Raw genomic sequence first — 23,244 nt, forward strand, 5'->3', positions numbered from 1 at the left:
AATTATGGTTGAAGAATGTCCACATTTTTGTTTGAGCGTCGTGAGGAGGGTTTCGCACTTGCAACAGGCTCGTGGTTGAGGTGGTTAGAAGAAACTGTGACGACTGCATTTTCATTCCACCTGCATGCGCAGACTGCCCCGTCACACTTGTAGTTGAAAGATCCTCTTTCTTCTTTTTCGATGTTTTTCAAGCTCTTCAGTGGACAACCACCGGTTCTTGTATCTCGCACAGACCCTGTCGCTCGAATCCCCTTGTCAGCCAGTTTCGTCAAGAGGCCGTGAGAAGTGAAGAAGTTGTCAAAGTAGACTTCGTGATGTTCAGGCGCTTCCAGGACCGATACCATATCGCTAACAACCCTGGTCCCGAGAGGTGTCTTGTCGTCCTTCTCGTTCTTCTCACAGTATATTTCCATCGCATAGGGGTACCCCTTCGAAGAGCACATCATCAATATTTTGTACCCAAATCGAAATGGTTTACCGCGAATGAATATTTTGCACGAGTGGTGGCCATAATAGGGCACCATTGACTCGTCGATGCTGAGCCTTTCTTTGAACACTCCAAACTGGCGGAAACATTTGGAGACTTCATCGTAAAACGGCTGAAGTTTGCCCATTTTTTCGCCTGCTTTCAACTGAGCGTTGTCAACAACATGAAAGAACCTTTTCAGCTGCCGGAACCTATTGCGAGCCATCACTGTCGTGACTAAAGGCACACAAAGATCTTCTGCAGTGCTCCAATACGAGTCCTCAGACGGAACGGAGTGGTACGAGCTGAAAAGTAAGATGCCAAAAAAGTGACCTATGTCCGCTCCTGTGACGTCCACCTCCTCCTTCTTCTGAAGCGCGTATCTTGCAGTTAGTTCAGCCAGTGAACCAAGATACTCCAGAGAAATAAATTTGCTGAACAGCATAAATGGGCTCATGTTTGCAAGATCAGGAAATGCCTCTAGCAATAACGGAGTACTCTCGCTGGGAAGTGTTTTGTCAAACGTGGCACGGTCACACCATACTGGTGTATGGGAGTGCTTTGGAGTATTTGTTTTCCGAGCATTCGTTGAAGCTTTGCGTCCTTTTCCAGCAGTAAATTGCCGCCCCGCTGGTTTCTTTCGTCGTGGCTCAGGACTCGAACATGCAGAAGGCGAATCAACGTCTTTATCCCTGCACAGCATAACTTGAACGTGCCCACAAACATCATCAAGAACAACTTCAGAAAAGTCGTTTTCGTTCACGTGCTCCTCGTCAGTAATATTGCCATCTTCAACAGGCGGCAATTGGCATACAGACGCACCTTCGCGTTCGTCATCGGGAAGGCTGAACAAAAGGTCAATTGCTGCCTCCAAAGTCAGGAAGCGTTGTGCCATGACCTACAACGAAAGTTATTGCGGTGTAAAGCACAGTACTACAAAAATAAAACCAGCCGCAAGGTAGTTTTCTACTTACATTCACAGGGATTGATGCAGCTAGGCACTGTAGTTCAATGCTGCTCTTTCCACGTGTCTGGCAAACTCAAAATGACGCCCAGGAAAGCTTATGTTCAAGTTTCTGCCAAGCGCCGCCCAACGGGCGCCATCGACAAGGCAAAAAAGAAAAAGAACAAGGCGAAACGCTCGCGCTCGTCTACGCTGCGTTTCACACTGTGAAACGCCAATGTTCCAAAAAAGGAACATCCGCACAAAGCTCTCAATCTGAAAACTAGATTGTCTTTGTTATTTTTTTATTGCATTGCCACGTAAACCCGAACTATTTGCCGATACTTTAGTTCTGCTTTGCTCACTGTAACATTTCTTTTTCCTGCGGAATAATGCAAGAAACATCTGGTGGTCAAGGAGCGCAAGATATGCCTGTTTTTAAAAATTTATTTAATGGTTCTCCGTAGGTTCATAATAGAAATTAAAACTGCTACGTTTTTCACAAGCATCAATGAGTATGCGGAAACATAAAATTTTAATATGCGATATATTGGAGAGGAAATAAAAAATTAGGTTTCGTATGTTCCAATTTTGGAACATTGGCAAGTGAAAGGTTAAAGAACCCCCAAGTAGTCGAAATTTTATAGTCCTTCCCTATGGCGTCTCTCACAATCACAATCGTGTTGTGGTTTTGGGACGGTAAACCACGGATATTACCATCATCATCATCAATTAATATTATTATTATTATTATTATTATTATTGTTGTTGTTGTTGTTGTTGTTGTTATTGAATTCGGCGACTTGCACTCGTGATAATGTAAGTTTTGTTGATTAAAAAAAATAGGAGAGTGATCGCCTCCACCTTAATCTAAAACACCGTATTTGATGCTACTACTGCACATGTTTGATAGGCATATGTCTAATAAAGTACCAGAAGTGGCTGTTATCTTCGGGATAAAGCAATAAAATTTCTGAAGGGATGACAATGAACATAATTATTTATCTCAAGTGACCATGTGTTTTTGGAGGTCGTGTTTATGTCAGTATCACCCATGATATTGGATAGATTATTTGCCTGGTCTGTGGTTGAACTAACTGCTCCAAATAAGTCACATCTTTGCCGCGAAGCAACACATTGAACGCAATAGCAACACAATGAAAAGTCAGCGCAGAATAAAAAGCAGATCGAAACGTGCCCCGTGTTTCTCACGCACAAATGACGCACGAAACGTACTCACAGGTTTGGATGCATGCGTATAAATGTCTCAGGTGTTACTTCGCTGTGTCTGAATGCGCGTGCTTTTCAGAAACAGAGACTGCAACATTTGCAGTGACCTTGTTCGCCCGGTAACTGCAACATATCCGTCCCAGGTAAAGCCCGAGGCCTGCCAAGATGCACGAATCTCCCCTCCTCCCAACCACGAGATAAGGGTGCTCGAAGAGCGTCGAACCCCTGCTCCTTGTAGGGCAAAATGCGCGCGGGAGATAAGAGCGGGGCCACGCATCGCGACGATGTGGCGACCTGTGTTCATTGAGCGATCTTGCTCGTATTGCTGAAAACAGGATAATTATTCCCGAGATACCCGTCAGCGGTGGTAAGTGGTAGATAAAATAGCTTGCCGTTCAAATGATAAAAGGCGATAAAGAACGACGTTCTGAACAGTTGCATTTTCCTGTTCTCCGCTTCGAAATATTTATCGGCCATGGGGCAAGGTGCTGCTCAGGCTTCAGCCAGTGACAATGACGGCCCTGTTGTACTTCCTCGCCTTCTCACCGGTAAGCTCGTTGTGGACTCTGTTTTTCTTCATGCGGACTTAGCTGATCGCCCTTACTGAGTTGAATATTTCAGAGATGCTCTTCGGAACATCATTGACTTGAAGGAAATAAGCTTCATAGGTTAGTTTCAAATGTCTCGTGTTAGGATGGTCACATGCAAGTCAACGCTGACAAAAACAAAGCTGGTCACAAGAGACAAATTTTCCGTCAAAAGTCGTCGATGCCTCATTATTGACCCGGAGCCGACGGAAGTGAAGGTGAAGCTTACGTGGCTTCCTGAGCGCTTGGAGGACGCTTATGTTCGCGAGGCACTGCAAGCTTTTCGGAAGGTCAAGACAATTTCACAAGAAATCTGGAAAGTAGCGGACATGAAACAAATGCGAATGCTAAATAGGTATGTTGTTTTCGCCTTTGCTGATGGAGTTCGCGTTGCTGATATTCCTCATAGTCTTGTTGTTTGCGGAGTCGAAAGCCTTGTCCTGATGCCTGGCCGCCCAACACATTGCCTTCGGTGCAGTACCCAAAATGGCTCCGTACAACCCCAAGCAGAAGTAGAAGTTGCCATGAAGAGTGCTGTTGCGCCGACCCCTAAAGGTGCCTAACAACATCCAGTACAAGACAGATACTTTTGGCTGGATCCCGCAGAGAGTTCTTCACCTGCTTGCGCTGCAGCTCCCAAGCCACTTTTTCATCATGGTGCAGAAGATGATATGCAGATCTCTTTGAATGCAGCAATACCGAAGCGTCGCGCATCGTTACGGTTGACCCAGCATCAATTACCCAGCATCATTGACCCAGCATCCTTGACTAAAGGCTGGTGCACACCGGCGACTATCAGCGCTCGCACGACCATTTGCGAGTGGTCGCGAACGGTCGCAAACGGTCGCAAAGCGACTGCTTTGGCTAGTCGCTTCCTGACCGATTTTTCAGTCGCGCGACTGCAGTCACAAAGCTGCTGGACCCCATCAGTGATGCTCAATTTTTGTTCTTTTGTTTTTTTTTGTTGCGCTGGCTTCCTGCCGCCAGTTACAAACTAGTAGTGCGTTTCTCTGGGTCTGTGGCACCATGGCCACCACGGAATACTTGGCTTGGAGATGGCGGGGCGTAGCAGCTCAAGCACAGCGTCGAATTTACGTGGCGGTATTCGTAAGAAGGTAAACACCGTCAAAGTAAAGAGAAAATAAATTGTGCACTATTTTTTCTCCGAATTCAGAACCGTTTTATTGTCTTGAACTTGATTTGTCACCGCCTTCAATGCAGCGCGTTTGGAACGCGTTTGTGCTTCATGCCTTGGCAACGACTTAAGACACCGCGTTCGAGACGCATTGTGCGAGACGCGTTAGACTGTGGCAAGTCAATTTAAATTCAAGGACCGTTTCTGAATACGTACGACTCTCAAAAATACTCCTCGTCATCTCAGCGCAGCTCGGGAGGCAGGCGGCTTGCATGGCCGGCCAACTCCCGTGATCGAAAGGACGGTCACACCCACTACCGTTTTTTTGGATGCATCCGTGATACCAGCGCTGACACCATGGCACAGCGCATCAGCACCATGACTATGTCTTGTTCTTCGCTTGAATCAAATTTGACGCTGTTGAGAACGCTGTGCGAGAACGTACGAAAACAATAAATGCGGTGCGCCCGGTTTGCTCCGCTCACTCAGCTCAGTCAGTTGGCGGTGATCAGCTGATCGGCGCCCGTCTCTAGAGTTCTCGCTGATAACGAGATCCGGACGTGACTCTCAGCTTTTGCGACTTCCGGTCGCTCGCATGCAGCCCCTGCCGGTGTGAACATCAGTCGCTTTTTGGTCGCCAATCGCAAATGGTCGCGCGACCGCTGCTAGTCGCCGGTGTGCACCAGCCTTTAGAGGTCACGCCTTCGCGGAATGTCCTTGCCCAAAAGGAAGTGTCAGTGATTGCGGTCTAGGAGGCCTGGTGGGGATTCACTGGAAGCGTCAGCGCCAACCCCTGGAACTGATCAAGTGGCACGATAAGCGCATTAGAATATAATCTCCATGACGCAGTCTGAGCAACTTATTTTTGCTACCTTGAACGTACACTCTAAGCCAAAACGGAGCAACAGGGGTATAGGGGTTGCTCCTTTCAGGGAGCAATTGCATTGCCACTCCCATTACTCTCCTAAAAGGAGTAACTGCAGAGGGAGGAACCGTTGCTCTCCTTTCAGTTCCTCCTTCGGGGGATGAACAGTTACTCCCTCCAGTTCCTCCCTGCAGACCAACAGTTACTCCCACCAGTTGCTCCGTGCCGACCAACCATTACTCCCACCAGTTGCTCTTTTAAGAGCAACAGTTACTCTTTACCGTTCCTCCCACGTGTTCGCAGTTACTCTCTGAAAACCAACTGCACATGCTTCCAGTTACTCCTTGGGGAAATGAGTATTTATCTCGAGTATGCTTGTCACACGCTTAACACATGGCGAGAGCTCCTTGGAAGAGCACTGCTTGGGTGCTTCTAACACAAAAAGTGGACAATATTGAAAGGAAAATAAATGTTTTATTGTTCTTTTTTATGAGGCGACGTGTGACCACACGTAAAAGTAGACTTCGCCACACCACAGCCAGCACTAAACAAACACCATAATACATCAAAGGTTTTCTGCGTCATCCGTGGAAAAACAATATTGAATTTGTAGCATAGGGCAGTCTGTGTCATCATTGGTGAGAGAAGGGCAACTTCTCCAATTCTGAAGAACTCAAGTTTCGCAGCTGGTGTTTCCATCAGGCTAGCGCAGCAGAACGTCACCGCAGGCATATGTGAAGCATCTCATTGCTGCAAGAAAAAAAATAGAAGTGTGAGGTTAAACATGCCAGAATCAATTCATAACAATGAGTCACACACACTGCAGCAGCGCTTACATTCTAGGATGTCTACTGCAAAACGAAATGTGAAAAAAAGGAAGGTTCGGCCAAACGTTACTTGGCAAGCCATATAAATGCTGATGTGGTAGACGCTCTTCACATGATGTCTCAGACAGCAATATTCCGGAAGAAAATGTGCAGCACCTCAACAAGGCATATTTGTAGCAGTTAAAGATACCCTTAGGTTCAGTTAACTTGTTTCCTATACACAGCTGAGTGACATTTCTATGAGCCCATTCACCAATGGGCATTCTAAATGAGGTCATGTGTGTGGCAAATAACACGTACTGTCCGCTCATGTTAAAATACTTATTTAGCTCGTGCACATAGTTGCTCTCGATTCTACTGTTCTATCATACGCTGCTGCGTCTTGAATTGTGCAATACCTGTAGGCACAAGCCAAGCATGCAAAGCCTGCTTGAAAGCAACCATTTGCAGAGGCTACATGATAATCTTCAGTATATTTCTTTGTACCTGACGCAAACGGCTGGACAAAACTATAGACAAATAAAAGTAGACCGTGCTACCTTCAAAAATGCTTTAAATTTAGAAAACTAGGGTGCATTTGTTCACTCGGTTGACGAGTCACAGCCACGAGATATTTAAACGAAGCAATATATCTTAAGGCGTGCACAGATATTCTGATTCTTTGTTTGACAGTGTCACAGATAGCTTGCCAATACATATATATTTGAGAGCAACAAGATGTGAAGCTTTTATTTGTTCAACGTCTTGTTGGTTCACAGCCAAACAGGTTACTGCTTGTTAGACAAATTGGAATAAGCACACCATGGTTTCCAAAAAAAAGCATTATTAGAAGTTAGCTCCCGGTGTGAATGTCTGCCTATTTATTTTGTACTGCCTTCTACATGTGCCACAAAGACATTTGTTGAGGATGTGCTACCAGTCAAGCCAAGATCGCATACTTGGTCAATGTGATGGAAAGACAAACATTAGAAACACTGCCACCTCTAGTAAGAGCATAACACTTCAGTATCTTGGACTAGCAAAGAGCTGCACAAGAAAGTTAAGCCCACTCTTGCGGAACTTTGAACGCGAATATTTCAGAGTGGGGGAGGTCAACATGCTGTGGCACTTTTAAACTCACGAAACATCTGCAGAAAACGGGGTAAAGGCAAGTCAAGAAACGCTGTTATGAAGGCCTGCGCATGGACAGCTTTGTGAATCTAGGTCCAAGGTTTATGCTTTGTGCAAGCCAAAATCCATGTAAATAGGGAAAGCATACTTTTAGGTGTACTAGCGTAAACAAATCTTGGCAGTTGGCTTTTTAGTACAAACAGCAATCCCTGCAATGAAAACATAAACATTTTATCTTAACGGTAACAGTGTGAGCACACACACGGGCCAGTGGAGCCATGTCGAATTGTCAGTGCCAGTGTAACCATGTGGCATAATGAACTATTCTCTGGCCAACACATGCACAGTTTGCCCCTAAAAAGCGATGCTTTCATATACGTAGTACAAAAAGTCTGCACTCACCAAAATTCACTTGCTTTCTGTACTTTAGCATCGTTGGGAGCATCTTTATCTGCAGTATAACCAAATTTGTGTCATATCCCTGAAAAAAAGTAAAAGACATGCATCAAATATTGTTACCTTTGGTAGCAGTGAAGTCAGGTTAAGAACAGCCAAGTGGAAATCAGCCTAATTATGTGCATGCGGCAAATCCCAAACGGCGTTATTGAGGTTGTCGAAATTTTCGTCGATTGGTGTTAACGTCGATATGTGACTTCAACGGCATGCCATGTTTTCACAGCGCATAAAGATTTCATGATGCAGAATAATGACAGCGCTAACGAGAACATACAGCATTTATGATTGTCTTTTACAATATTCCATTTTGCTAAGGTTTTGCATCACTAAAGAAATCTGAAAGATTTGGGTCATTCCTTCTCCAATCGTTCTGTCAATATGTAAACTGCTCGCTTGATGGTGCGCTTATAAAATAGTACGTTCAGCGCAGAGGTGAAGCAAGTGACGCAGTGATGTGGGCAGATTTTTTTTTTAGGTGTGCGGGGAGGGGGTGGGGGGTGTCCGCTTATCTGAATAGGCCGGGCAAGCGAATATGGTCGTCAATTTGGGCTCCCTACGCCCGGCCTAAAAAAATTCTGTGCGCAACCGCCTGGCTATGCCAGTGAAGTGATGCGACAATGATTTGTTCACTTACTGATTTACATACACTTTACATCTCTAAAAAATGCGGCCCAAGGCCCCAACACTCAGCCGTTAACATTACATAAAGCCAATGGTAGAAAAGTGCCAGTATGAATGCAGCTACAACCCCGCCCCAATGTTTTTTCAAGCGAGGTAGTGTTGCGGAAATGAACTTTTAACTGCAAAAGTACACTGGCACTGCAGTTGTGACAGGGGAAGCAAGAGGGTATGCAGGCGGTAATAGAGGTAATTTAGTCCGATACGGCTAGCAATGGATACGGTGAATAAGAGCAAATCATTTCTCTTTCAATAGCGCAACCACTCAACAATGTATTGTAAGAGCATTAAATGTTGCTGGAAATGCCACTCACCTGCACGCTGATGCATGCACACTCCTTTGTCCGACGAACGAACAGGCTTGCAGATAGCTGAAGACGTGTTTACGATGTGTTTGTTCCACCCAGCAGCAAAATCCACAACTACTTCGCGCTCCATAAAGATAAATATACACTAACCTTCATCACGAATAAGTAGAAATGCAAATCTGCGACACACACACACACGATCAAAACATAGCTCACAAGCTCGCACGTCCATTTGCTCGCCAACCACAGACCATATGAAAATGAGTAAATAGTGCGAACGCGAACCTAGTTGTGCCGAAAAAAAAAACGTCGAGCAGTGGCAGCACAGGCGTCAGCGCAATAATTTCAGTGTGTTCTCCTAATACAATTATAAAAAAAACTGAGGTACACTAAAACTCATGAATAAATATAAAAAGTTGAGTGTAATTTTTATTTAGTGCTAGTCAACATAAACACTGAATAAAAATTACTTTGTAACTTACATCGTTTGCTACACTAGCGCCACACTTGTCGTGCGGGCGCAGATGGCGCAGATTTGTCATTCTGCCCTCAAACTACACGGTGAAGCGTGCTACTAAGTGTATGGCTGATGAGAAGCGCGTCTGGGTCCGCTTTTTTTTTTCTTCTCCGATATATCTGGGCGGGGGGGGGGGGGGGGGGGGGCTCCTTATGCACGTGTTTCGGTGCTTGATCGACTTTGACGCCCTTATTTCGTGGACGAACGGCGTGTCTAGGCTTTTTTTATCGTTGTTTTGCACGTGTTTCGGCGTTCGGTCCGCTTTGACGTGCCAACTCTCTATTCTGCTGCTGCGTGTGTTAGGTATTTGCCGTACTGTATTCGCAGGCCTGTGTTCAGCCAGCGCTGCTATCTTATTATCTACGGATGCTAAAATAAATCACTGTTTTGGTTTGGTGAAGTTTGGCACACAGAACAAACAATAATCTGGCCCATGAATATCAATGTGGGCGGCATGCATATTTGTGTGCGGTGTCCTGCCGGAGAGTAATCGTTGCGTGACGAGAGCATTTACAGCGGTTCCTCCTTCCGTTGCTCCCTTACAAACTTCAGATGAATACAGTTGCTCCCCTATTCTCGAACAAGTCGGCCATCTCGTTCCACTTGGTCTTTTCGGAGAGTAACAGTCGGTCTGAAGGAGTAAAAACAGCCGTTGCTCCCATTTTGGCCATTTTTGGCTTAGAGTGTACGCGGCCTTAGGTCTTCACAGAAACAGGCACAGCTCCGTCAACTTCTCGATCGGAAGTATCTTGACTTTGTCGCCATTGGAGAGACAAAGATCGAGAGTGAGGAAGAGATCGAGAAGGCCCTCCAATCTTTTCTGTCTTAGTCCATTGTGTGCATGTCTCACATGCAAAATGTTTATCTGCGGGCTTTTGGATGTTTCTGTGAAAGAGCCTACCCTGTCCAGCATTCTGCACGAGTGTTGAAGAAGAGGGCAGGCATATATGGTGTGATGTTTTGTTGCAAGGAGTGCCATGGCTAATTATGAATCTATATACGTTCAATGAGGTTCGAAAACGACTGGAATCATTTGAAAAAGTGCGTAATTTAATTGACGTCGACAGATGCACCGTACTTATCGGAGATTTCAACTGTGTAGGTGAATGTATTGATTTTAATAGTCCTTCTGGAAAGAGAGACTTGAGTGGTGAGCTTTTATCCGGTATTGTAGATAATGCAGAACTAATCGGCATCCTAGTCTTGAATCGGGTAATGGCATATACAAGAGTACTGGGCAGTTTTCGTGCTCGCCTTGACCAGACTTACATGTCCTCATCACTCCTATCTCGTAAAATGTTCTGCAGCATCAAAGTTGTATCATTCTCAGGCCATTGTTTTGTTATTGCGCAAATTGGTGAAAATCGTCACAAACGATTTTGTCCCCAGTGGGCCCTTTGAAAAATTAATGCACAGCTCCTCCGTGATTAGCAATTCATGAGTCATGCCTAGATGGCAATGGGGCAATCCTCTCGATTGGTTTGCGTATCTGCGCTGCTTGGGTGCATTTTAAATAAGAAGTCCGTGCTAAAGCGTTAAAAATTGGGGCTGTAAAATTTTTCTATATAAAGAATAACAAAAACGTACATCCTAAAGTCTTTGCAATCTTTATGAGATGGAATGCAAAATGCCGGGAAAGTACATCAATGACATTGAGAATATTAGGTGCCAACTACAGAGATCTGATGCTGCTCACTACCAAGGGGCACGTATGAGATCTCGTATTCAGCGCACCTGAAATTGTAAGTCATCCAAATGCCAAGCTTCACTTGATGAGCAATGTCATGCGATTTCTAAAGTTATTCCAGACTTGTACTCTAACGATGTGCTCATAAAAGACAATAGAGACATTACTTTGGCTTTCGAAAAGTACTATAACAGTTTTTTTAGCTCTCCCTCTGATGATCCTGACGGTCACTTTTAGTCTAGCTTTGTTTCGCTTGTGAACCCCTTGAAAGACAATGATTGTGCAGTCATTAATGGACCCATTACTATACAAAAAATCGAACAGACAATAGACAACTTGCCTTTATTAAAAACACCAGGTCTTGATGGCATCTCAGGCAAATTTAACAAAGTTTTCAAGAAAACGCTTGCTCCTATATCGCCGAAAACTTTTAAGTAAGTCATGACATGGATACATTCCACCAATCCTTTTGCAAAAGTCACACTGTGTTAATATCGAAAACAGCTGACAAGGAAAAACTTCGCTTCGCTGAAGGCTACAGGTCAATACCGCTGTCAAAAGTGTTCTAGAAAATTTTCGCTAAAGTATTATTAAATAGGTGGCATGTTGCTATGTCGGTCCTTATTGGGTCTCACTAGACAAGTGGAATCAGGGGTCGATCCAAACAGACCAATATACATGTCGCTCGTACAGTGCTTCAATACTGTCATGGTTTTCAAAAAACATTTCACAATGCTACAAATGGACCTTGCAAAATGCAAAAGCTTTTGATCGTGCTTTTTATTCCTTCCTTTTTTTCTCTTCTCGAACAAGCCAATGTTGACAAAGTTGCTCTTAAATGCGTTAAACTATGTTATGATGAATGCTCAACTCATCTGATAGGTAATGGTCAACTCTCCAAGCCTGTTTCTACTCGCTCTTCTGTAAAACAGAGATGCCCGATGTCACCTTTTCTATTTTCACTTTATCCAGAACCAGTGTGCTTAAGTATAATACAGCGCAGTTGCATTCGTTGCCTCAATATATTACGCAGCAAATTTAAAGTATTAGCTTCTGCAGACAATGTCGCATTCTTCGAAATGTGGGCGAAAATGTGGTATATACTGTTGAAAAGTTTGGCGTAGTATCAGGAGCTTGTTTAAATGACTCAAAGAGTTTAGGTCTGTGGTTTGGCTTATGGGGTAGCACACCGAACCACTTTGCAGGGATCATTTGGACAAGAACTCCTCCAAAATACTTGGGTGTAGCATTGCACGCATATAGATTCAATGCGCATTACTGCAAGGTATGCGCCCCTAAGCTTGAACGACAGGCCCAGACAATTTTTTCCTATCGACTTTCAATCTTTATAAGAGCTGAAGCTTGCAATACTTTCTTAGCAACAAAGCTTTACGATGTATTGCATTTTATTCATTGCGCAAGGTGTTATATACAAAGCTTTCATCGGACTTTTGCTACTTTCACATGATCTTGTACTTTTGAGCCCATGCGTCGTGATAATATACTGAAGACAGTTAGTGAGGGTGGGTTGGGATGAAAACACCTTTATGTATGGCAAATTCTGCCACAATTCTTCTTTCTCCGAGACAATTCCCATCCTGTTCTCTGTTCCTTCTTGCCGGTTACACTTGTTGATTACTTACCAGATTTAATTGTTTCACCAAACTTCTCCGAACGCCCATGCTTGGGGTATTCATGCAGGAAGTTTACCTCGCAGTTCAGTTAATTAAAACTCGCTTTTCTGCAGAATACATGTACACAGTATCACCCAAGGTGTTGTGTAAGGATCTACGGAGTACAATCTTCCCACCTCCGTTGTGCTGCTCATTGTACTCTGATCTTCCAGGCCACGAAGTGTTGAAGCGAGTGCGCAAAATGTATATTCCACTGATTAAAAAAAATATTCTTCTAAAAACTCCACTCAGAAACGTTAGCGGTAAACACATGGTTAAAACGAAAGGGTATTTTTATTCCGTCTGTTAACTCACGTCTGTGTGATGTGCCTGAAACCGTCTAACATTGCTTTGTTAGCTGCAAAGTTCTCATAGTGTTTTGGGACATTTTTCAGCGAGCATTAAATAAAACGTGTCGTCATTTTTTTTTCGAACGATGCGTTATCTTCTACCAGCAGTGCTCGATGAAGTGCCATGTAATATATTTTTCCTAATGAGTATGCACAGCTTGTGGAAGACACGAATGCGAGACCGCAATGCAGAGACCACCACCTCTTCAAACACACGCTTCATTCAAATAACTATGCACCTCAAAAACATTTATGACGAGCTAGACTTTACACTGGACTGGTACTCCAATTTAGAGAGTTATTTGACTTCGCCGCTTTCTTGTTTTCAAAACACCATGTGAATAACTCTCCATGTGAATACCTCACGCTGCTTTAGCCAATCAGTGTTTATGAGTAACACTTGGGCGCTTACTGTCGCCATTTGATTGTACTTTTGCTTGATTTTGTCTTTATTACGCAAATACGTTTCCTAAATACAGAAAAAAATTCTCCTCAGTGGCTCAGTTGTTAACGCCTCGCACTCACGATTCAAAGGACCCAAGTTCAATTCCACGTGCCGGAGTTTCTTGCTGTTTTTTTTTCTTGCATTTTCGTATATACAGATACGTATACATATACAGCGACTGATGACGACCCCGACGCCGGCGGTAAAACCATGCCGAGAGTGTACATTTAATCGAAATATAAATAACTAAAACTATTTTTTGCCTGCTCGGGGTTCTGTATATAAGCGATATTCTTCTTTTTCGTAATTGTGAATGTTATACATTTGACACACTCACTGGTTTATAAAAACTCTCAAACCACGAAATAGTAAATGGAGTGGTTGACATATATTGTTTAGCACCTCATTTATTTTTGTTCCTCACCACGGGTTCGCAACCATAGCCAAGAAAATAGGAGGTAGATCATGTGCAGTCATCATTGTCTCAGCTATACAAATCACATGAAATTTTGCTACTGCGAATTCTAAAAAAAATTCTCGGGTCGTCGACTTCATTTTTTATGCTTCTCGCAATACTATGTAAAGCTCTCAAAGCATCCTTTTCATTAAACTCTTTCGCATGTTTACACAAAGTGCAGTATTCGATTTCTTTGTTTTTGATTGCCATTTGTGAAAGCCTCTCAAAGAGGTTACCACTCTTGCACTGGCGTCATTATGGAAAGATCATCTAGAATAGTTATGTGCCGATTGGGAGTGTAGTACACCTTCTTGCGTACACTTTGCCCTTTGACGTCGAAATGTACTTTAAATTTACTTCCCTTTTTTTTGTTTTGTGGATTTAAGACACTTCTTATTTGTCTGTGTCAGATGCTCAGTGACGAACAAGTTTATTTTAGTCTGGTAACCCAGTTGTGCTGCATTTACCCTTTTTTCTTTGCCACTCTCACTTGTCATTTTCCAGCGCCAGTTCGCTTACTTCTTTGAACAAAATTAACAATTATATTCTTACTTTCTGCCTTCGGAGCCTGCGCCCAGAACCAGCTGTCAATATCAGACAGACTAATTGTGACACCAACGCATTACCCTATTCATTCCACAAGTTTTATAGAATCGGTCAGATCTCCTTTTCCTTTAGTTTTAGATTGTTCATCCGCTGATACTGTTCCGATTCGTTAATTCGTTGAGTAAATAACCTCTGTTTGAAAGTTTTTATTTAGGATTGTCATTTTTCTCTCTTCCTTCCTTAGTGCTGCAATCTCTTTTCTCAGGACTTTCACAAAAGAACATGTTTCGAAGCGATACATTAAGCTGCCTTTTATATCACTCATTTCTGTTCTAATGTGACGCTTCGAATTTTCAATTAGGTTTTCAAACTCTTTTGTGTCTTTTGAATCAGATAAGGCCATGAATATTAACGAAAGTCATAGCACAACAACGCAGGGATACTTTGTTCGGCAGCAGTGCGCTTGAAAAAAAAAACAGCTACGCATTACAATACTTATCTCAAACAAAGTTCTCTCCAGTAAATGCAGACAGGTCAGATTAGATGCGTGCTGTTGTTGCACTTCTGCCTAAATTTTGAGCGCGTCAATCAGTCCATCATATTTGAAGCAGCATCTAGGTGGGCGACGTTTCAAGTCCGACAGCCACGCGACTTGAAACGTTTGTTGACTTCCCTACTTGGCTTGAAGGGGCCGCCACATGAAACACAATGCTTCTGTACACCGGATGCTTTGGTAGCCTCTATCAAACATAGCTGCATATACAGATACGTCGGATTAGATGCGTGGTAAATTTGCACTGCTGCCGAATTGTTGAGTGCGTCAATCAGTCAATGATTGATATGTGGGGTTTAGCGTCCCAAATCCACCGTATGAGTATGAAAGACACCGTAGTGGAGGGCTCCGGAAATTTTGACCAGCTGGGGTTTTTTAACGTGCACCCAAGTCTGAGTAGACGGGCCTACAACATTTCCGCCTCCATCAGAAATGCAGCTGCCAGTTGCGGGGATTCATCAGAAATGCCACAGGTTGCGGGGATTCGACCCCGCAACCTGTGGGTCAGCAGCCGAGTACCTTGGTCACTAGACCACCGAGGCGGGGCTGCGTCAATCAATCCATCTTAATTGAAGAAGCGTCTAGGTGGGCGTTGTTAGCACTCTGACAGTCAAGAAGCCTGGTGCCCCAGTTAGCAAAAAAGTGGCGCAAAACTGCTTCAAAGACAATAGAGCAATCGAAAATGATCGTCCTCTAATGTTCGTTCTCGGGTTTTTTAAAGACCTTCCATTTGAGTGAAGCGGTCGTATATTTCCGCTAATGTTCGGCCTGGAGGTAATAGGAAGAGATTCCAGAATCCTTCTTTTAAAAAGGTCATGGAAATCAGCTCTTTTAAAGAGGTACTAGATGGCCACCGCAAGCCTTCAAAAGTAGGAACAGTAACCTTGTACAACCCGGACTGTAATGTCCATCTTTCTTTTCTTTACTGTCTCTCCCCTTATTTGACTCTCTTCCCTATGCTTCTGAAGTTTGGTCATTTTCCTCTCCCAAATATGTGTGTTTTTGTGTGTAGAAAAAAGAGGGATTGCTGGCACGTTCTTGGCACCTAAATATTGATTATTTGCAAGAAATTAAGTTATGCGAGAGGCACTAGTTAAGTGACAAAAACTTTATTACATCACAAGTAAATTAAAAGAAGGGCCATGAAAGGCACGCAAGTTGTTGTGGACCACTTTTCGCTGCAGGAAAAAGACAGCAGATTTGCCTGAATTTGTGCATACTGTATTGAGGTCATATGTAAAATATTGTAAAAAATTGATATGGCTCGAGTAGCAGAGGAGAATTACCTTAGTATAAGCTCACTTTCTGCGGAGGTTTATTCGTGCACAGCTGTATGCTTCGCACAAATTAAATGCGCTAAAGCGACAATCAATGAGAAACTGTGTTGCACAAGTATTTAAGCAAGATTGAAGCACAAGTATTGAAGCACAAGTATTGAAGCAAAAAACAGAAATGCAGGCAGCAGTTCTCCGAGAACACGCTTATCAATAGTGGCAGTGATAACCTACCTATATAATGGCATTCAACAAAAGGACAATGACAATAGTTCTAATCCGGTGCTAACTTAAGTAAGAAAAAACCTATATGTATGCGCGAACTACACAAACAATAGACATAAAGTGCATGTCTTAACTTTTAAGTAAATAAATCATTCACAGCCTGAAATCAGGTACATAGTTAAGCGGACACAGATATTGCACCTCACTAGCACTTTTTGCGGATGGCCTCACGTGAATACCTCCTGATGAATGGCGCATAGAATCTACCACAAATTACAAAGCGTACCAATAGTTAGCTGAACGGCTCACCAGAGTGCATCGCAGTGCGATCTCTGGACGTAACCAACGCACACAGAGAATAAAAAAATTCTACAACTGCTTGAAACATTTATTGTAAACCACACAACTTATTATTGTATAGTGACCTTTTGTTTGCCTAAAGGTCCCCCCAAAACATGAGACTAGAATGTTTCGACATCTATCTTTGTTCATACAAAAACAGCAAGTAACCTCTACAATTGAGATGTCATAATTTTGTTGCTGTGACGCTTGCTTGTAAACATCCAGGGCAACTACAGATTGCGAAAAATAGAAGAAGGGATTATTTCGTTATACCCATCATTGCCTTATAGATGACCGTGTAAGAGCAAGCAAATTATAGTTAGGTAGGCGTTAGCAACGTGTAAGAAAATCTTTAGATTCTGCAGGAGGTACCGGGTTTAGGAAGAAATGAGGAGGTAAACAAATAAGGAAAGAATATATTGCGCAAGAGTGAACAAGCGTGTCGAGACTGTCAAGGCGAAGTGTCATCACAACACTGACAAAAAACACCTAACTCCTTGTTTAAAAAATGCCTTTTAATATCATTCCCTGAAATTTTCGCAGTAGGAAAGCGCATTCAAGCCTTCGTCATATGTATGCCTGTGCGAGGAACGTCGTTAGCAAGGTTTTATTAAGCACACGTCAGATGCAGGAATATGAAAAGTGCATGGCAAATATGTATTTTCTAATCTTTACTTGGCAGAAACAGCTTAAGCTAATTTCGATATATAAAATGGCTCTATCAATTGGCTAATGACGATTGTATGCGGTCAGTTTAGCGAATTCATGTCAACTGTGATAAAGATAGATTTGTTCACGTGCGTTCAAGCATGAATGAAAACTGCGACCTACAATTATTTTTCAACAGCCAAACAATTTATTCAGCATAAACGAAGCAGTTACACACTGCTGAAGCGTGTCATGCAAGCAATTCGTGATACAACGCAGGACATTCATTTCGTAATGTTATGATTTATGGTAACTCGAGCAGGGAGTACATCGCAACAGAAAACATCTTTTCTTTTGATATGACAGTAGCCTGTCAATTATACCAAATTCATAAATACAAAGAAAAGTAATCGCACATCACACTCTCGTGTATATATCTCTCAAGTATAGAAACAACGAAGTTCTGAGAGCACATTTATTCGCAAAGTGAGCCGTACATCTTTTTGTTAAAATATAATGGCACTAGGCCTAAGCGTCAGTTGGCGTAACAGTCATTCCACAAAAACTTACTTGCATTCGATCGAGCCCATAAATTGTACATGAAGTGAAGTCGTTTCGCAGCTTCGTGTGTAGTCTTAAAAACAAAGACACAAACACAAAGTAACGCAAAACAAAATATGACTGGTGGGTGCCACTGCACATGCTAAATCAACGAGCTTAACAGACATTGCCGAAGATGAAGGAGGAGCGCGGTTAGATACTAGATAAACACTAAAAAGGTTCAGGAGGAATTATGTTGGACGGTTATCGCTGCCAGTATTTTACGCATTTGTGGCAGCCCTCGAGATTGGTGAAGCAATTTCAACACCTCACGCATTTCCCCATTCGCGCGTTACTTCTTTTGTTGCAGTGAGCGATGGCGTGTGCAGGCTCGACTATAAATTCCAATTCACGGTGTTTCATACATGTCCGTGCATGTATTGACCAAATTACGCTCATCTGCTGCTTGGCGGAAAAAACGGGTCTATAAAAATCTGTGTTATATCAGTATTTCAAGTTCTAGGTATATTCTTCCTGAAGTCTATTTCTAATATAAGTACTGCTGCTGACTAATAAGACATATTAGTAAAAACAATAGATATGAATAACAAGCTGCTTGTAAGCATCTCTAAAAGTTCGTCTCATACCGGGGCGTTTCGTCTTGAATAATTCCTTCCTGAAGCTTAGTTATTTAAACTGGCATGCAGTCAGGTTAGATGATATAGCCCCAAATTAGACGGTGTAAATCTCTTGTGCTGTCTGGGACGTTTCTTGGCTTCACTACTTCGCTTGTGGCGGCTGCCACATCGAAGACGACGCTTCTGTGCTCCAGATATGTTGGTCACTGCTATCTAAGGTACCTGCAAATACGAGAGCTCAGATTAAATGCGGGCTGCAGTTGCACTGCTATCGAACTGTTTAACGGGTGAATCAGTCCATCATAACTGAAGCAGCGTCCAAGTGGGCGTTGTTTTCAGTCCAACAGTAACGTGTCTGGGTACGTTTCTTGACTTTCTACTTGGCTTGTAGGGCTGCCGGCACATCAAAGACGACGCTTCTGCACTCCGCATGTGTTGGTCGCTGCTATCTAAGATAGCTACAAATGCAGACAGCTTAGAATATAGGCGTGCATCAGTTTCACTGTGGCCGAAATGTTTAGCGGGTCAATCGGTGCAACATATTTGAAGCAGTGTCTGGGTGTACGTTGTTTTCAGCCAGACACTCACGTGGCTTGGTACGTTTTTTGACTTCACAACTTGGCTTGTAGAGGGGCTACCACATGGAAGACGACAATTCTGCCCTCCGCATGCGTTGGTCGCTGCTATATAAGCGAGCTACAAATGCATACAGCTTAGATTATAGGCGTGCACTAGTTGCACTGTGGCCGAAATGTTTAGCGGGTCAATCGGTGCGACAAAATTGAAGCAGCGTCTGCGTGGGCGTTGTTATCAGTGCGACAGTCACGTGGCTTGGTACATTTCTTGGCTTCACTGCTTGGCTTGTAGAGGGGTGGCTACATCGAAGACGACGCTTCTGCGCTGCGGATGCGTTGGTCACTGATATCTAAGGTACCTGCAAGTACGACAGCTCAGATTAAATGCGGGCTGTAGTTGCACTGCTATCAAACTGTTTAGCGGGTGAATCAGTCCATCATAACTGAAGCAGCGTTCAAGTGGGCGTTGTTTCCAGTCCTACAGTCACGTGTCTTGGTACGTTTCTTGACTTCAGTACTTGGCATGTAGGGGTGCCGCCACATCCAAGACGACGCTTCTGCACTCCGCATGCGTTGGTCGCTGCTATGTAAGATAGCTACAAATGCAGACAGTTTAGATTATAGGCGTGCACCAGTTGCACTGTGGCCGAAATGTTTAGCGGATCAATCAGTGCAACATCATTGAAGCAGCGTCTGGGTGGACGTTGTTTTCAGCCAGACAGTCACGTGGCATGGTACGTTTCTTGACATCACTACTTGGCTTGTAGAGGGGCGGCTACATCGAAGACGACGCTTCTGCGCTCCGGATGCATTGGTTGCTGGTATCAAAGGTACCGACAAATACGACAGCTCAGAATAAATGCGTGCTGCGGTTGCACTGCTGTCGAACTGTTTAGTGGGTGAATCAGTCCATAATGATTGAAGCAGCGTCTACAAGGGCACTATTTCCAGCCCGACAGTCACGTGGCTTGGTACTGTTACGAAAGACGGTGACGCCAACACGGTCCCGAAGGTGCCTCTGCTTCGAACTCCACCGGGAAGGTCACCAGTCGTTTGGTAGCGTAGGTTTCTCAGCTCATGACTGCTTCTGCGCAGAAATGATAGACGAGCGGACGAGACGACGGTGAATTAAACAAGGTTTATGTACAGCATATATCCAGAGGCGTTACAAATTTGGCGCTGGCGCCGACAGTTTAGAGACTCGAAGAGCCGAGCTCTCTTCTTTGACACATAGTTGTACTGCTCGCGACGCGCCGCAGTGTTTTTTTCATATACATGGGGTGATTCTTTGAGTAACCAAATGTCCAACCATAAGCACCGCTGGCCGTGAGGTCAGAATCCTCCAATTGAGTCACCGCTGGGCCGCGTTATTCTCATCGAATCCGTAGCCGCTGCGCGTGGTTGCAGCCAAGGACGAGTGACGTCGCCACGCATTGCGTAAGACTCGCCAGGCAGGAAGACGCCGATTGCTTCAACGGGCTCGTAGCCTGAGCGAGCTCGCTGTGCGTTGCGGGACAGACAGGCGTCACCGGATGATGACGCCGTTGAGCCGTTCGTGTCAGGCGGGCTTGCGTGCTGACCTTGGCACCAATTGCCTCTTTCTCGAGGTAGAGACGTTCGATGTGGACTCGCAGGCATAACGGCACCCCCGCCGCCAGACAGTGCGCCGGAACGCAAGCTGCATCCACGTGGCTCGGATATCAGGCGCGCTCGTTCACCAGGCCTTTCCAGGTTCACCTCCAGGGCCATGGGGAGAATGCAGCTCCAGACTCTGTTCTGGGAACACATCCCATTCTCGAGCACGGATCCCAGCTCCACTGGCTTGTCGCCACAACTTGTCGGCCAGCTTCACTCGTCACTTCTGACGATCTTTGGTCTCAGCTCTTGTCGATGGTTGTGCAACTTGTCAAGAGCAGTTCGACACCAGACAACACACGACGCAAGCAAGTGACCTCGGTCTCCCGACAGAACACCAGACAAAGTCTATTACAACATATACCTAGCTACGTGTCTATTGGAATTTCGTTCCGTCTACATCAAGAGGCACACGTGGGACACAAGACTCTTAAAATGAAAACTCAATTTTTTTCACGTACAACAACGTAACGAAATAGAATACAACATAAATTTGGCTCCTTGAGCTCATTCTGGACGAGAGTGCTCAGCTAAGGCTGTGATGAGGACAACAGCCAGCGAGAAACCGAAAGGTGGGAAAATTTACTAACTAAAAGCATGGCTCAATGCGTCTACATTAGCGTTTACTTTTCCTTTTTTGTAGCGAACGTTCAAGTTGTGCTGTTAGAGCATTATGCTCCATCTCAGTAACTGGCCACTTTTAGGCGACGTTACCTATGTGGTACCAAGAGTGGCTCACACTTGCGGCGTTGCACAGGGGAACAACGATACGGCTTGCTACGAATTGGCTCCTCACAAGTTAGCTCGATATCGCGTTCAATCACCGTTGTGTTTGCGGGATAGTCAGAAAACACGTCTTCAAACACAAAAACAATCTTTCTCAGGTCCTCCTTCTGGACTTCACCTAACCTAGGCTCTAGGTTCAACTGATTCAAGGTTACCTACGATCCCCTTTCGATTACATCACTAGATTTTTTTCTGTTCCCTCTTCCTCTGAAGCATTCAACAGCAGATTTACGACCACTTGACGTTGAACGTATGTTTTCATCAAGTTACTGTTGTAAAATTTGTTCGGCTGCCTTCCTAACTTCACTTCATATTTGATATCAGAAAACTTCAATATTACTTTGGCGGGCCCTTCTCAATGAGCCTCATAGCTTGTTCTTTTTGGACGGCCACAGGAGCATTACCTGACTTCCTACTTCAAAAGTGCGCTTCTTCGCCGATTTGTCGTAGTACTCGTTCGACAACACTTGTGCAGCTTTCATGTGGCTTTCCACTAGCGCTTTATTCTAGAGGTCTTCACGTTGCTCTCGAATGAGCGTCTCTCGAACCACCCTCGACAGCTCGCTCCAACTTTCCGCTACAGGCGAGAGCGTTGCACCCCTCTTGCTCTGACCCGATGGCGCCATGTCGTCTCCCTCGGCTACGGAAACCGCGCCGGTCGCTTCGGCGACGGGCCGCTCGAGTGACTGCTCACATGACTCACACGGAGGAGTTCCCCTCTGAGGTTCCGTTGACTCGCCGCCAAGGTCACTTGATGGTTCACCACATTGAACAAGATGAAGCTCCTGCGAAAGCTTCCACGCTTGCGATCCCGTGAGGGCCATGTACGCTAAGTTGGAGAAGAACGATTTAGCCTGCCCTTTGAGGAGCTGCTCTGAGTTAGAAAAAAGATAAGGAAAACGATCGGGAAGCGCGGCAGACACAGCCGCTTTGGTGTGAAGCTTACCGAACGGGCCTTCAATGACAACCGTAGTGATTGGTAAGCAAGCACTCTGCTCCTCGGCGACTTGCCTGATCCACGCGCATTCTCCTGTAAAGTCATTCGGAGACACCAATGAAAGATAAACAATGTTTATGCTTGCCGCTAAGTCTCGAAGTGCTCGACACGTTTTCCTATTCACACTAATTTCTTGGAGATACGGCTTCAACAACCGCATGTTCTTTTCCGATGCTCGGATTGTTGCAAAAGCAAACTTTTGCTTACAGTTTATCGCGATGTGCCCTTCATTTCTGCAGTTGTAACTGATTCGCGGCTTCCGTTCGTCAGGTTTCTTTGAAAATCCATCTTTCATTTCATCCATTTGAACGCGCACTGCCCTGATATGCAACTTTCGGTGAGTATAATACTCCTCAGCTAACTCTGCGGCCTCGTTTGGCTGTACTTCACCAAGTTTGTCCTGCAGCCAAAGCTTGACATCCTCATCTATGCAGCGGTAGAATTGCTCCAATGCAATGCATTCTACCAAGTTATCGCGATCCCCATGATCACCTTCGCCTTTGAGCCATTAAACAAAATCTCTAAGATGAAACGCGAAGTTAACGTGTGACTCAATTCCCTTTTTAGCATACCGGAACCTTTTCCTGAAAACCTCGAGTGACAACTTATAACGTCTCAAGAGCACTTTTTTAACCTCGTAATAGCTCTCAAACGCTTCCCTCGACAAGCAAGCTATCTCGTCGTACACTTCGCCGGGAAGAAGAGCTAACAGGTTTTGCGCCCAAAGAGACCGCTTCAAAGCATTTCGCTC

At 44.4% G+C, this 23,244-nt stretch overlaps 1 protein-coding gene across 1 annotated transcript in view; it reads left to right on the plus strand.

The window, feature by feature from the left end:
* The window catches only part of LOC119164617 (solute carrier family 35 member G1), a 335,022-nt gene that overhangs the window by 191,213 nt on the left and 120,565 nt on the right, over positions 1-23,244 (plus strand). The window lies entirely within an intron of this gene.

This window comes from Rhipicephalus microplus, chromosome 9, assembly GCF_043290135.1.
Source record: "Rhipicephalus microplus isolate Deutch F79 chromosome 9, USDA_Rmic, whole genome shotgun sequence".
NCBI classification, from domain to species: Eukaryota; Metazoa; Arthropoda; class Arachnida; order Ixodida; family Ixodidae; genus Rhipicephalus; species Rhipicephalus microplus.